This window comes from Physeter macrocephalus, chromosome 17, assembly GCF_002837175.3.
Source record: "Physeter macrocephalus isolate SW-GA chromosome 17, ASM283717v5, whole genome shotgun sequence".
Taxonomy (NCBI): domain Eukaryota; kingdom Metazoa; phylum Chordata; class Mammalia; order Artiodactyla; family Physeteridae; genus Physeter; species Physeter macrocephalus.
In genome coordinates this window covers 7,490,089-7,505,459 of record NC_041230.1, presented here as the reverse complement: position 1 = coordinate 7,505,459, position 15,371 = coordinate 7,490,089, and the positions used below count along the sequence as shown (strand labels likewise).

Sequence of the window (15,371 nt, the reverse complement as noted above, 5' to 3'; positions counted from 1 at the left end):
TGGGAGGGAGACGCAAGAGGGAGGAGATATGGGGATATATGTATATGTATAACTGATTCACTTTGTTATAAAGCAGAAACTAACACACCATTGTAAAGCAATTATACTCCAATAAAGATGTTAAAAAATAGACAATATAAATAAAGAGAAAGAAATAAGAAAGCCAAATGGAAATTCTGGATTTGAAAATAACAATAACCAAAATAAAACATTTACTAGAGTGGCTCAGTAGTAGATTTGAATTGGTGAAGAAGGAATTAGCAAACTTGCAGATTGATAGAGATCTAACAATCCAAAGAAGAGAGAGAGAAATGAAGAAAAGTAGACAGCGCCTCAGAGAAATATGGGACACCAGTAAGAGCACCAAAATATGCATAATGTGAGTAACACAAGGAAAGGAGAGAAGGAAAAGAGCAGAAAAATATTCAGAGAAATCACACCAGAAAAATTCCTAAATTTGATGAAAAACATGAATTTACACAGTCAAGAAACTTAATGAACTGCAAGATGGATAATCACAAAGAGATCAACACATAGAAACATCAAAATAAAAACACTGAAAGATAAACACAAAGAAATCTATTGAAAGCAACAGAGTAAACCAACTTGTAATGTATAAGAGAACACCAATAAGATGAATAGCTGACTTTTCAATAGAACAAATGCAGAACAGATGAAAACTGAGAGATTTATTTACTAGCAGATACACCTTATAAGAAATACTACAGGGGGACTTCCCTGGTGATCCAGTGGTTAAGACTCCATGCTCCCAATGCAGGGGGCCTGGGTTCGATCCCTTGTCAGGGAACTAGATCTCGCATGCTGCAACTAAGAGCCCGCATGCCGCAACTAAAAGATCCTGCCCGCATGCCACAACTAAAAGATCCTGCCCACGTGCTACAACTAAAAAGATCCCACATGCTGCAACGAATATCCCACATGCACCAACTAAGACTCGGCACAGCCAAATAAATAAATAAATATTTTTTAAAAGATAAGAAATACTACAGGAAGCTTTTCAGGTTAAAAGCAAGTGACCTCATACAGTAATTCAAATCCACATGAAAAAAACAAAGAGTACCAGTAAAGATAACTACATAATTATAAAAGTATATAAATGCATATTTCTTTTCTATTCTTCTCTTTACTCATTTAAAAAATAATTGAATAAAACAATATGTATATAATAGTATTTAGGACCTATAACATATAGAAATATATTTGCCAGTAACAGCACAAAGAAGGTGGATGGGAGCAAAGATGTACCAGGCTAAGGAAACAACACCCAATAAAGGGTGGAAACTTGAATCCACAGGAACAAATGAGACCCATAAATGGTCAACAAGAAGGTTACTATAGCAAACTCTATAAATATATACTTCTCCTTTCTTATCTCAGCTTCTTTAATAACATAAAATCATGTAAAGCAATAGTTAAAATAATGTATTGTGGGATATGTAGCATATATAAGTATAATATGTATAACAATATAGCAAAAAAATGGGGAGAGGGAGGGACTTCCCTGGTGGCGCAGTGGTTAAGAATCCACCTGCCAGTGCAGGGGACACGGGTTCGATCCCTTGTCCGGGAAGATCCCACATGCTGTGGAGCAACTAAGCCTGTGTGCCACAACTGCTGAGCCTGCACTCTAGAGCCCGTGAGCCACAACTACTGAAGCCTGCTCACCCTAGAGCCCATGTGCCGCAACAAGAGAAGCCACCACAATGAGAAGCCCACGCACCGAACGAAGAGAAGTCCCCGCTCTCCGCAACTAAAGAAAACCCACTCGCAGCAGCAAAGGTCCAATGCAGCCAAAAATAAATAAATAAAATAAAATAAATAAATTTACAAAAAAAAAAAGAGGGAGAGGGAATAGAGCTATATAGGAGTAACATAACTATATCTCTAAATCTGAAGTAGATTCTGATAATGTAAGATATGTATGGTAAGCCCTAGACCAACCACCAAGAGAATAACTTTTAAAATACGGTAAAAAAAATCATTAAAAGAATTTAAATGTTATGTTAGAAAATATTCACTTAATGCAAAAGAAAGAAGTAAAGAATAATAGAGGAACAAAAAGGGCATAAGACATAGAAAACAAAAGTAACAAGGCAGCAATAAATGCAACAATATCAATAACATTAGATGTGAATGAATTAAACAATCAAAAAGCTGAGATTGTCAGACGGTATTTATTTATTTAATTTTTTTTTTTTTTTTTTGCGGTACGCGGGCCTCTCACTGCCGCGGCCCCTCCCGCGGCGGAGCACAGGCTCCAGACGCGCAGGCTCAGCGGTCATGGCTCACAGGCCCAGCCGCTCCGCGGCATGTGCGATCCTCCCGGACCGGGGCACGAACCTGCGTCCCCTGCATCGGCAGGCGGACTCCCAACCACTGCGCCACCAGGGAAGCCCCGGTATTTATTTTTTAAAGATCCAACTATATGCTGTCTACATGAGCTACACTTTTGATTTAAAGATACAAAAAAGTTAGTTATAAACCAACCATAACAAAGCTGGGTTGGCTATACTAATACCAGTCAAAGACAGAGTAAAACATGGGAATTCCCTGTCGGTCCAGTGGTTAAGACTCGGCGCTTTCACTGCCATGGGCCCAGGGTTTGATCCCTGGTCGGGGAACTAAGATCCCACAAGCCCCACGGCATGGCAAAAAAAAAAAAAAAAAAAGTAAAACAAAAATGTTACTAGAGATAAAGAGGGACCATTTATTATGATGAAAGGGGGCTTCCCTGGTGGCACAGTGGTTAAGAATCTGCCTACCAATGCAGGGGACACAGGTTTGAGCCCTGGTCTGGGAAGATCCCACATGCTGCAGAGCAACTAAGCCCGTGCACCACAACTACTGAGCCTGTGCTCTAGAGCCTGCGAGCCACAACTACTGAGCCTGCCAGCCACAACTACTGAAGCCTGTGTGCCTAGAGCCTGTGGTGTTCCGCAACAAGAGAAGTCACTGCAATGAGAAGCCCATGCACCGCGACGAAGAGTAGCCCCCACTCACCGCAACTAGAGAAAGTCCGCGTGCAGCAACAAAGACCCAACACAGCCAAAAATAAATAAAATAAATATTTAAAAAATCTTATCTATGATAAAAGGGTCAATCCATCAGGAAGATATAACAATTTGAAACACATAAGCACCTAATAATAGAGTCCCTAAATACATGACTTAAAAATTAGAAAAAATGAAGAGAGAAATATACAGTTCAACAATAACAGTTGGAGAATGCAATACCCCATTTTCAATAATGGTTAGAAAAACTGAGTAGAAGATCAGTAAGGAAATGGAGGACTTGCACAACACTGTACACTGACTAGACCTAACAGACATCTATAGAATACACCATCCAACAATTCTGGAATACATATTCTCCCCAAGTACACATGGAATTTTCTGCAGGATGGACCACATGATGGGTTATAAAATAAGCCTCAATAAATTTAAAAGGATTGAAATCATGTGCATCATGTTCTCTGATTACAATGGAATAAAATTAAAAACGAATAACAGAAGAAAATTTGGGAAATTCACAAATATATGGAAATTAAAGAACACACTCCTAAAGAATCAATGGACCAAAGAAAAAAATCACAAGGGAAATTAGCAAGTACTTTGAAATAAATGAAAATGAAGACACAGCCTACCAAACTTACAGGAAGCAGCTAAAGCTAATAGCATTAAAATGCATATATTAAAAAGAAAAAGATCTGAAATCAATAATCTAAAGTTCTGGACTTCCCTGGTGGTTAAGAATCCACCTGCCAATGCAGGGGACACGGGTTCGAGTCCTGGTCCATGAAGATCCCACATGCCATGGAGCAACTAAGCCCATGCACCACAACTACTAGAGCCTGCTCTCTAGAGCCCATGAACCACAACTCCTGAGCCCATGTGCCACAACTACTGAAGCCCACGTGCCTAGAGCCCCTGCTCCACAAGAAAAGCCATTGCAATGAGAAGCCTGTGCACCACAATGAAGAGCAGCCCCCGCTCGCCACAACTAGAGAAAGCCCGTGTGCAGAAACAGACCCAACACAGCCAAAAATTAAAAAAAATAAATAAATCTAAAGTTCTACCGTACAACACTTGAAAAAGAAGAGCAAACTAAATGTACAAGAAACAAAAGAAAGGAAATAAAGATTAGAGTGGAAATTAATGAAATAGAGAAGAGAAAAACAAAAGTGAAAATCAACCAAAATAAAATGTTGGTTCTTTGAAAAGATCAACCAAATTAACGAACTTTTACCTACGTTGACTAAGAAAAAGGAAAGACTCAAATTACCAAAATCAGGAATGAAAAAGAGGACATCATTATTGACCATACAAAAATTTTTTTAAATTATAAAGGAATACTATGGACAATTATATACCAATATATTAAATAACTGAGGTGAAATGGGCACATACTTAGAAAGACATAAAGTACTGACTGAAGAAGAAACAGAAAGTCTGAATAGATTCATAAAAAATAAAGAGATTGAATTAGTAATTGAAACACTACCCAAAGAGAAAAGACTGGGCTGAGATGCCTTCACTGGTGAATTCTACCAAACTTGTAGAAAATTACAACCAATTCTTCACAAACTCTTCCAAAAAATAGAAGGGGAGGTTATACTTCCCAACTTTGCTTTAAGTCCAATATTAGCCTAATATCAAACCAGAAAAAGAACATCACAAGGAACAAATTCTACAAATCAATATCTGTTATGAATATAGATGCAAAAATCCTCAACAAAGTATTACCAAACCAAATCCAGCTATACATATCCACCATGACCAAGTGGGATTTATCCCAGGAATGCAAGATTGGTTTAACTTTCAAAAATCTATTAATGTAGTACACCGTATCAATGGAATAAAGGACAAAAAAGTCCCAATCATCTCAATAGACGCACAAAAAGCATTTGACAAAATCCAGTTCCCCTTCATGACAAAAATACTAAACAAACCAGGAATAGAAGGGATTTTTTTTTCAACCTGATAATGTTCTTCTACAAAAAATTCACAGATAATGTCATATTTAATGCCAAAAGACTGGATGCTTTCCTCCTAAAATTAAGAACAAGATAAGGATGTCTATTCTCACCACTTCTGTTTGACACTGTACTGGAGGTTATAGGTACAGCAATTAGGCAAGAGAAAATGAAATAAAAAGCTTCAAGAATAAAAGGGAAGAAGTAAAACTATCTGTTTGAAAATGGCATGGTCTTGTGTATAGAAAATCCTAAGGAATCCCCTAAAAAACTGTTAGAACTAATAAATGAGTTTAAAGAAGTTGCAGGGTACATGATCAATATACAAAGATTAATTGTATGTCCATAGACTTGCAATGAGTATCAGAATTGAAAATAAGAAAAAATTCCATTTGTAATAGCATCAGAAATTAAATATTTAGGAATAACTTCAACAAAATAAGTGTAAAACTTATACTGTTTAAACTATAAAGCATTGATGAAAGAAATTAAAGAAAATCTAAATAAATGGAAAGGCATTTCATGTTCATGAGTTAGAACACTTAATATTGTTAAAGTGGCAATATTTCCTAAATTGATCTACAGGTTCAGTGCAATCCCTATAAAAATCCCACCTGGCTTCCTTGATAAGTTGACAAGCTGATCTGAACATTCATATTTGAATACAAGGGACCTAGAATAATCAAAACAATCTTGAAAAAGAACAAAGATGGAGGACTCACATTTCCTAAATACAAAACAGTACACTACAGTAGTCAAGATAGTATGATAGTGGTATAAGGATCAATGGATCAATGGAATAGAACTGAGAATTCAGAAATAAACCCTCAGATTACAATCAATTGATTTTTTAAAAATAAATTTATTTATTTTTGGCTTCACTGGGTCTTTGTAGCTGTGCGTTCTTTCTCTAGCTACAGCACGTGGGGGCTGCTCTTCGTTGCAGTGTGTGGTCTTCTCATTGTGGTGGCTTCTCTTGTTGCAGAGCATGGGCTCTAGGCATGCGGAGTTCAGTAGTTGTGGCACGCAGGCTCAGTAGTTGTGGCTCACAGGCTCTAGAGCGCAGGCTCAGTTGTTGTGGTGAATGGGCTTAGCTGTTCCACAGCATGTGGGATCTTCCTGGACCAGGGCTCGAACCCATGTCCCCTGCATTGGCAGGCAGATTCTTAACCACTGCTCCACCAGGGAAGCCCTACAATCAACTGATTTTTGAGAAGGGTGTCAAAACAATTACATAGGGGAAGTAATAGTCTTTCAACAAATCATCTTGGGACCACATTTTCACATGGAAACGAATGAAGTTGGACCCCTACGTCACACCATAAACATGAAGTAACTCAAAATTGATCAAATACTTAAATATAAGAGCTAAAAAGTATAGAACATCTAAAAGAAAACATGGCTATAAATCTGTGAAACTTTGGATTAGGCAATGATTTAGATATGAAACTAAAAGCACAAGTAATAAAAGAAAAAATATATGAATTGTTGTTTATCAAATTTAAAAAACAATTTTGTGCTTCAAAAGACACTGGTGAAAGAAAGTGAAAAGAGGACTTCCCTGGTGGTGCAGTGGTTAAGAATCTGCCTGTCAATGCAGGGGACACGGGTTCAATCCCTGGTCTGGGAAGATCCCACATGTCGCAGAATAACAAAGCCCATGTGCCACAACTACTGAGTCTGTGCTCTAGAGCCCGCAAGCCATAACTACTGAGCCCATGCGCCACAACTACTGAGCCCACATGCCTAGAGCCCATGCTCTGCAATGAGAGAAGCCACCACAACAAGAAGCCCATGCACCACAATGAAGAGTAGCCCCCGCTCACCACAACTAGAGAAAGCCCATGTGCAGCAACAAAGACCCAATGCAGCCAAAATTTTTTTTAGTTTAAAAAATAAAAATAAATAAATAAAAAATAGAAAGTGAAAAGACATCTCGCGGAATGGGAAAAAATTTTGCAAGTCATATATCTGATAAGGAACTTTCATCTAGAATTATATAAAGAACTCTTACAACTTAATAGTAAAAAGACAACCCAACCTAAAAATGGACAAAATATCTGAATAGACATTTCTGCAAAGAAGATACATACAGGCCAATAAGCACATGAAAATATGCTCAACGTCACTAGTCACCAGGGAAATGCAAGTCAAAACTATGAGATACCACTTCATGTATTAGGATAGTTGTAATTAAAAAGACAGATAATAACAAGTGTTGACAAGGCTGTGAAGAAATCAGTACACTCATACACTCCTGGTGGAAATATAAAATGGTGCAGCCTCTTTGGAAAACAGTCTGCAAGTTCCTCGAACTGTTAAAGCCATATAACCATACAACCCAGCAATTCCACTCTTAGATATATATACCCAAGAGAAATGAAACTATATGTCCACAGAAAAATTTCATGAATGTTCATAGCATTATTAATCATAACCAAAAAGGGAAAACATCCTAGATGTCCAGCAACTAATGAATGAAGGAATGAAATGTAGTATACATACAACAGGATACTTTTATACTTTTCAGCCATAAAAAGAATGAAGTACTGACACAGCTACAACATGGATGAACCTTGAAAACATGCTCTGTGAAAGAATGCAGACACAAAAGACAGCATATTATATGATGCATTTACATTAAACATATTGAATAGGCAAATCTATAAAGACAGAAAATAGATTAGTGGTTGCCTAGTGTTGGAAGGTATGGGGGAAGCAACTCCAAATAATTAAAGAATTGTGTTTGAAGTCTCAAAAAAATGTGGGCAAATGAATTTTGATATGCTCATACCATAGACTATTATTATAGAGTATTCTTCCCTGACTCCCATATTTTTATTATAATTGATATATTACTTAAACTTATGACTTGAGCTTCTTTTTTATTCACTGCCCAACCCTGAATTCTTTCAATCCACTTAAAAATAAAAGTGATAAATCTTAGTTACCCTGGTTTAGGAAATATTTCTTAGATAGGATGTAAAAAGCATGAACCATGAAAGAAAAAAAAATGATAAACTGATTTCATCAAAACTAAAAAGGTTTTCTCTTCAAAATCCACTGTTAAGTAAATGAAGAAGCAAGCTACAGATTGGCAGAAAATAGTTGCTGACCATATGTCTAATAAAGGACTTGTATCTTGAATATACACATAATTCATGACACAATAAGAAGGCAAATAACCCAATAAAGACTGGTAAAAGATTTAACAGATACTACACCAAAAATTATATATGAATGACATAACAAAACAAAATAGAACAAAAACCCACATGAAGAGATGCTCAACATCACTAGTAGATTAAAACAGTGAGATGTAAATTAAAATATAAATTAAATGTAAATTAAAACGAGATGATACTACACACTCATTAAAATGGTTAAAAATTTTAACTGAAAATATTAAGTGTTGGCAAGTTTATGGAACAACTGGAACTCTCAAACATTGATGGTACATATCAATGTTCTTATAAAGTTAAAGATATACTCAGCATATGACCCAGATATGACTTTATTTACCCAAGAGAAATGAATACCTGCTTATACAAAGATTTGCACTTGAATGTTCATAGTAGCTTTATTCACACTGCCAAAAAATGAAAACCACCCAATGTGCATCAATTGGTGAAGAGATAAACAAATCAGAGTATTTCCGTACAGTGCTGTATTACTCAGAAAGAAAAAAAGAATTAGATAATCTACTGATACACAGAACAACATGAATGAATCTCTAAGAATTATGTTAAATACAAGAAGTCTTACATAATACATTATGTACTGTATGATTCCATTTATATGAAATTCTAGAAAAGTTGAAATTTTTGTGGACAGAAAGTAGATTAGTGGCTACCAGAGGCCAGGGGCAGGGATAGGGGAAGGGGTTGATGACAAAAAGGCATGAAGGAACTTTTTTTTTTTTTTTTGGCTGTGCCACACGGCATGTGGGATCTTAGTTCCCCAACCAGTGATCGAACCTGCACCCCTTGCATTGGAAGCATGGAGTCTTAACAACTAGACCACCAGGGAAGTCCCTGAAGGAACTTTCTGAAGTGAAGGAAACATTCTAAATCATGCTTGTGGTAACAATTACATGATTGTATACATTTTTCAAAAGTCATCAAATTGTACACTTAAAATTGGTGAATTTTACTGCATGTAAATTGTACCTCAATAAAGCTGATTAAACAATGCCAATAAAAAGTAAAAAAAATTCTAGAAAAATAGGACTTACATTAGCAAAGTTTTAAAATCGTCCCAAATCCCCACACAAATATAGAGCAAGCAGCCAGTAAAACCAAAAACCTATTGGCAACATTTAAGTAAAACTGGATGAAACAATTTTATGGGCTCAATTGCACCTCCCCTCAAATTCATATGTTGAAACCCTAACCCCCAGTACCTCAGAATGTGACCATATTTGAAGACAGGGGCTTTAAAGAGATGATTAAATTAAGATGATTAGTGTGGGCCTTAATCCAGTCTCTTCTTATAAGAAGAGGAAATTTGGATACTCTGAAACTAGGGAAGTGCTGGCCCAGTGGAAAGGCTATGTGGGGACACAGTGAGAAGGTGGCCATCTGCAAGCCAAGGAGAGAGGCAGGAAAAGACTTCCTGACATCTTGATCTTCGACTAATAGCAACCAGAACTGTGAGAAAATAAATTTCTGTTGCTTAAGCCACCCAGCCTGTGGTAATTTGTTATGACAGCCCCAGCAAACTAATACAGATAACATCCCCATGAATCCCCAAATAAAAGCAGATAGGGAAAAATCATAATGCAATACCTGCATGGTGAATCTGTGCATCTGTGAAGAAGGAAGCCAAGCAAAGTAATTGGACATCTGAAGTAACCTGAAAACAAGAGAACACCAAAACATATTCACTGAAAAGCACAGTGGGCCAAGTTGAGAACAACAGCTGAAACAGGATGCAGCTTTGCACACACCAATGAGAGAGGAGTGCAAGTTTTCCATGACGGAAGGGGCTTGTGAAGCTTTGTCTGTGAGAACTTTCAAAGTAGACAGCCCAAATTTCTTTCCAGGAGAAAGTTCCTCCCTGAGGAGAAAATGCAAAGAATGGGGAATCATAATTGAGCCGGACAGGGAAAACAGAATCGAAGTCAATGTCCAGATAAAAGTGGGAGGGAGGAGGAGAGCAATTAAGTGTCAGAAAGCCCATATATATATATATATATATATATGTGTGTGTGTGTGTGTGTGTGTGTGTGTGTGTGTGTATTTCTTTTTCAACACTGTGTGAAGCCTACAGAAGGAGCTCTTTAGGTATAAAAAATTACCCTGAATCAAGCCTCCTTCTAAAGTGGTTCAGGGAAACTACTATATAAAAATAAGTAACAGAAAGGTATCAGACCAACTCCATAAAAGTTACTATTTTAAAAGAGAAAGAGAGAGAGAGAGAATAAGGAATACAATAACATCCTTACAGACAATGAAAGCATATCAGAAAGATCAAAATTGGAACCTACTATTTCAAAATGAGCTAATATCGCATTTAGAAAATGATACAATATATGAGAGAACAATATAAATTAGAACCAAAAAAATTCAGAAATGGGGTGCTAACTCAGAAAAGAATTAGAAATAAAAGAGTCATTTCAGAAATAAAGACTCTCCTTAAAAAACTAAAAATAGAACTACCATATGACCCAGCAATCCCACTCCTAGGCATATACCCAGAGAAAACCATAATTTGAAAAGATACATGCACCCCAATGTTCATTGCAGCACTATTTACTATTTACAATAGCCAGGACATGGAAGCAAACTAAATGTCCATCAATAGAAGAATGGGTAAAGAAGATGTGGTACATATATACAATGGAATATTACTCAGCCATAAAAAGAACAAAATAATGCCATTTGCAGCAACATGGATGGACCTAGAGATTGTCATACTGAGTGAAGTAAGTCAGACAGAGAAAGACAAATATCATATAATATCACATATGTAGAATCTAAAAAAAGGGTACAAATGAACTTATTTACAAAACAGAAATAGAGTCACAGATGTATAAAACAAAACTTATGGCTACCAGGGGATGGGGGGAGGGATAAACTGGGAGATTGGGATTGATATATCACACTACTATATATAAAATAGATAACTAATATGGACCTAGTGTATAGCACAGGGAACTCAATACTCTGTAATGGCCTATATGGAAAAAGAATCTAAAAAAAGAGTGGATTTATGTATATGTGTAACTGATTCACTTTGCTCTATACCTGAAACTAACACAACATTGTAAATCAACTATACTCCAATGAAAATTTTTTTAAAAAAGGAAATAAAGACTCAACCAGAAGGAATACAACAATGACTAAACCAAGACATGCCTAAGAGAAATAGAAGGTAAAAAAGGAAATTTTCTAAAATTGGAAAGAAATGAAGAAATTTAAAAAGACTTGAGAGACAGAGAAAAATATTGGAGATAGGCAAAGAAGATCAAACATATTAACAGAAGTTCCTGAAGAAGAAAACAAAAGTAAAGGAACAGAATACTAAAAACTTATAATAGTAATAATAATACTGATATAAAAAAGATTTGCATATTGAAAAAGTAGATGGTGTACCTGAGAATATCAATTCAGAACAACAAACTCCAAGTCATATTAGTAAAATTACTTTAAAGAAGAGAAAAAAATTATTTGGGGACCTAGGGAGAAATAAATATAAGTGACTTTTTTTTTTTTTTTGGCCGCATTGCTTAGCATGCAGAACTTCCCCAACCAGGGATCAAACCCATGCATGCCCCCTGCATTGAAGCATGGAGTCTTAACCACTGGACCATCAGGGAAGTCCATAAGTGACTCTTAAGAGGAAAAAAAAAAAGTCAGGTTATCATCAGACATTTTGACAGTAAATACAGTATATTTAGAAATATAAAATGGAATAGCATATTTTAAATACTCAATGAAAGAAAATATGAGCCAAATATTTTATACCCAGCAAAACTAAAAAACAGTTATTAACATATGAGTATGGAGAAATATTGTAGGTTAAAAGAAACTTAAAAGACATGTCAAATTTAAAAAAGGGGTAAGGTAAAACATAGTGTTTAGAGATGTACAAATGGATAAATTATAAAGAAACACAAGGAAGAAATAATGCAAGGAAGAAAAGTTAGGAGAGTGGTAGTGGTTACTTTTGGAGACAGGGCAAGGTAATGATTGGGACAGAACACATGGAGGAATTTCTGACTTATCTGGTAAATTTCTATTTTTTGACCTGAGTGATGGTTACATGGGTATTTGTCTCGTAACAATTCATTTGGGTGTATTTTTGTGGTTTTTCTGTGTGTGTTTTATTTTTGAAATAAAAAAAGATTTAAAAAAACAACAACGACGAACAACAGAGTCTCAGGAATTATAACTTTTCTCCTCCTTTGCAGCATGTAAACATGGAGGGGAAAAGTCAGTGCTGTTGAAAGCCACTCAGGCCTGAAAACATTTGTATTTGCTGGAAAACTGTTCCAGTTACACAGAGAGTGAACAAACACTGGAATTCTAAAAGGATAAGATATCATGTCTACTAGCCCTCAAGCATATTTAGAGCCTGAGTAGACAAAGCCTGTATGGGACAGGAATTCAAGCCCTGAACATGGTTTAAGGTAATCTCCAACAGGTACCCTTATCTTCCTGGCAGAAGTAATATTAATTGTTTCTTGATCTCAGGGAATCTTCACAAATAATTATTTTCAAGGTCAATGAGAAGCATGTGGTAAAAGAAACTAAGCCCTCAGTGAAACAAGGTATTATGAAAGAGAACCAGAAGAAACACAAGATAGTGACAATAGGCCTTCATTTGAATCATAGATACAAGTTACCAAAGAACTTTGCTTATGTTTAAAGCTCGATTTTATTTCTTTAAAATATGTGTAGGGAACTATAAAAATTACAGATTTGAAAAAGAACAAAGTAAAACTTTCATACGTGAAAAGTACAATAACCGAAATTATATACTTATTGTACAGGTTGGGCACAAAATTGGAAAAAACAGAAAAGAGAATTACTTAACTGGAAGAAAGATAAAAATACACAGAATCTATCACAGAGAGACAAAATGAGGCTATATATAAAAGAGAGTTTAAAGATATGCCAGATAGGGTTGGAGTTGCAACTAAACGTCAATATTAGAAGAAACAATAAATGAACAATTTCCAAAGATGATGACAGTCTCTAAACCATTGATTCAAATCCTTCAACCTAGACCCATTATGGAGAAACTACATAAAATCAGACAATGAGAAAATCTTAAAACAGCAAATAAGAAAGGATAAATTACCCTCAAATTAGCTATTAGACTGACAGCTGACTTTTCACAGCAGCAATGAAAGTTAGGAGAGTGGAATGATAGCTGAAATAAAATACTATCCACTGAAATAAAATAATAATGAGACATAGGGAAAATGATCCCCAATGGAAGTGTTGAGAAACAAGAATGAATGAAAAGCAATATAGGAATTATGGGGGCAAATGTAAATGAACATTGACTATAAAAAATTATGTCTATGAGGTTAAAAAAATATAATAAATATGCAAGAAAACAATAATCTACATTGGTATATGGGTAGATAAATGTAGCTAAAGTACTCTAAGTATGTTCTATTGTCATGGGAGTGAAGAAAGATATGAACTGTTTTAGACCTTGATAGGTTTTAGTATTCATGATATTTTCTGAAGTAACCCTTAAAGCATAGAAATAGTATGTAGAATTTCCAATAATAGAGGTAAAAAACAAAATGACAATTTTTTAAATCATGAAGAAAACAAAGAGAAAAAAAGAATATAGAGTTGGCAAGATAAACAGAAAAGATTAAAGATGGTAGATTTAAAGCTCAATATATCAGTAATTACATTGAATAAATTAGATCTAATACTATATTTAAAAGACAAAGACTGTCATAGTGAATTTAAAAAATGCAACTATATTGTGTTTAGAAAACACATCTATAACTTAAGGATACAAAAAATTGAAATTAAAAAATTGAAATTTAATTAATTGAAATTAAATTATATCATACAAACAATAAACAATTCATGTAACTATACTACTAGCAGACAACCTAAACTTTAAGCCAAGATGCATTACTAGAGATACCTGTTTGAAGATCTTGTCTGATGTAGTTATCTTGCAATAGTATTACTCTTCTCATGCTCCCCTCCCCTTATATCGAGACCATAAATTATAATCAAATCTCAGCATATTATGAAAGTCAAACCTAAATATCAAAAACATTGTCTAAGGATAATGTAGAGAATATATGAATAAATACTTTCACCAGTGGACACAACAGTGATTCCAATACAATGTAAAGTGAGCCTATAACTTGGCTATTTAGAGCTCCTTGTGACCCTGGACAACAGACCAAAGGCTGGGGTGGAAGAAGAAGAAGGGTGTAGGTTGGTGTTTGCCAGGCTGATTGATCCTGGCTCTCAAGGGAAAGACAGGTTTGAAATTTCCAAATGGAACATGGATAGAACACAAAGATTCCCCTGGGTCAACTCCTACTTCTAAATCATTTCCAGTAGTAAAAGTTAATAGAAAACTATAATAACCAACAAGGATTCAGATCCTTTTTTCATAAAGGTTTAGGTCACTTTACCTATAAAAACTCCCCAATCTACTAAATTAAAAGGGAGTGTGTCACAACTGTCATTTACAGAGAAGAAGACTGGAGCATCTGTCTAATTTATATGTACCTATATATTATGCTTACATTTCTTTTTACTCTTTTTCTTCTATGTAGGTTGTTACCACTTAAGACAAAATTTACAGAATGTCTACAAAGGATCCTGACAGATATAGAAGAGGTATAGACATTACCCAGAACATTTTCAGTTGAATGGGGGAATGGCTATATTATTTTAAGTGAGGTTTTCAATTTCAGCTGTGGGAATAATTATGTATGATTAATGGGATGCCATCTTATAAACACTGGCCATTCATTTGGCTGCCCAGTTCATGTGTACCCTTGCTATGATGGGAAACATCTGTCTTTAAGAAGCAGAGGCTGGGGGCTTCACTGGTGGCACAGTGGTTAAGAATCCACCTGCCAATGCAGGGGACACGGGTTCGAGCCCTGCTGAGCCTGCGCTCTAGAGCCCGTGAACCGCAACTACTGGAGCCCACGTGCCACAACTACTGAAGCCCACACACCTAGAGTCCGTGCTCTGCCACAAGAGAAGCCACTGCAATGAGAAGCCCGCGCACTGCAACAAAGAGTAGACCCCGCTTGCCGCAACTAGAGAAAGCCCACGCACAGCAACAAAGACCCAACACAGCCAAAAATAAATAAATATATATATATATATATTTTTTTTTTAAAGCAGCAGAGGCTGATCCTCACTAATCT

The 15,371-nt window shown here is 35.8% G+C and overlaps 1 protein-coding gene and 1 long non-coding RNA gene across 2 annotated transcripts in view; one reads left to right on the top strand and one right to left on the bottom strand.

The window, feature by feature from the left end:
- Positions 1 to 15,371, bottom strand: part of LOC102976833 (zinc finger protein 14 homolog) — a 142,802-nt gene that overhangs the window by 87,200 nt on the left and 40,231 nt on the right. The gene's annotated exons all lie outside the window — the stretch shown is intronic.
- Positions 1 to 15,371, top strand: part of LOC102976635 (uncharacterized) — a 29,304-nt gene that overhangs the window by 13,585 nt on the left and 348 nt on the right. Inside the window, exon 2 of the long non-coding RNA XR_448278.4 lies at positions 14,766 to 14,829. This is a non-coding gene — a long non-coding RNA (uncharacterized lncRNA). The remainder of the gene's footprint in view (positions 1 to 14,765; positions 14,830 to 15,371) is intronic.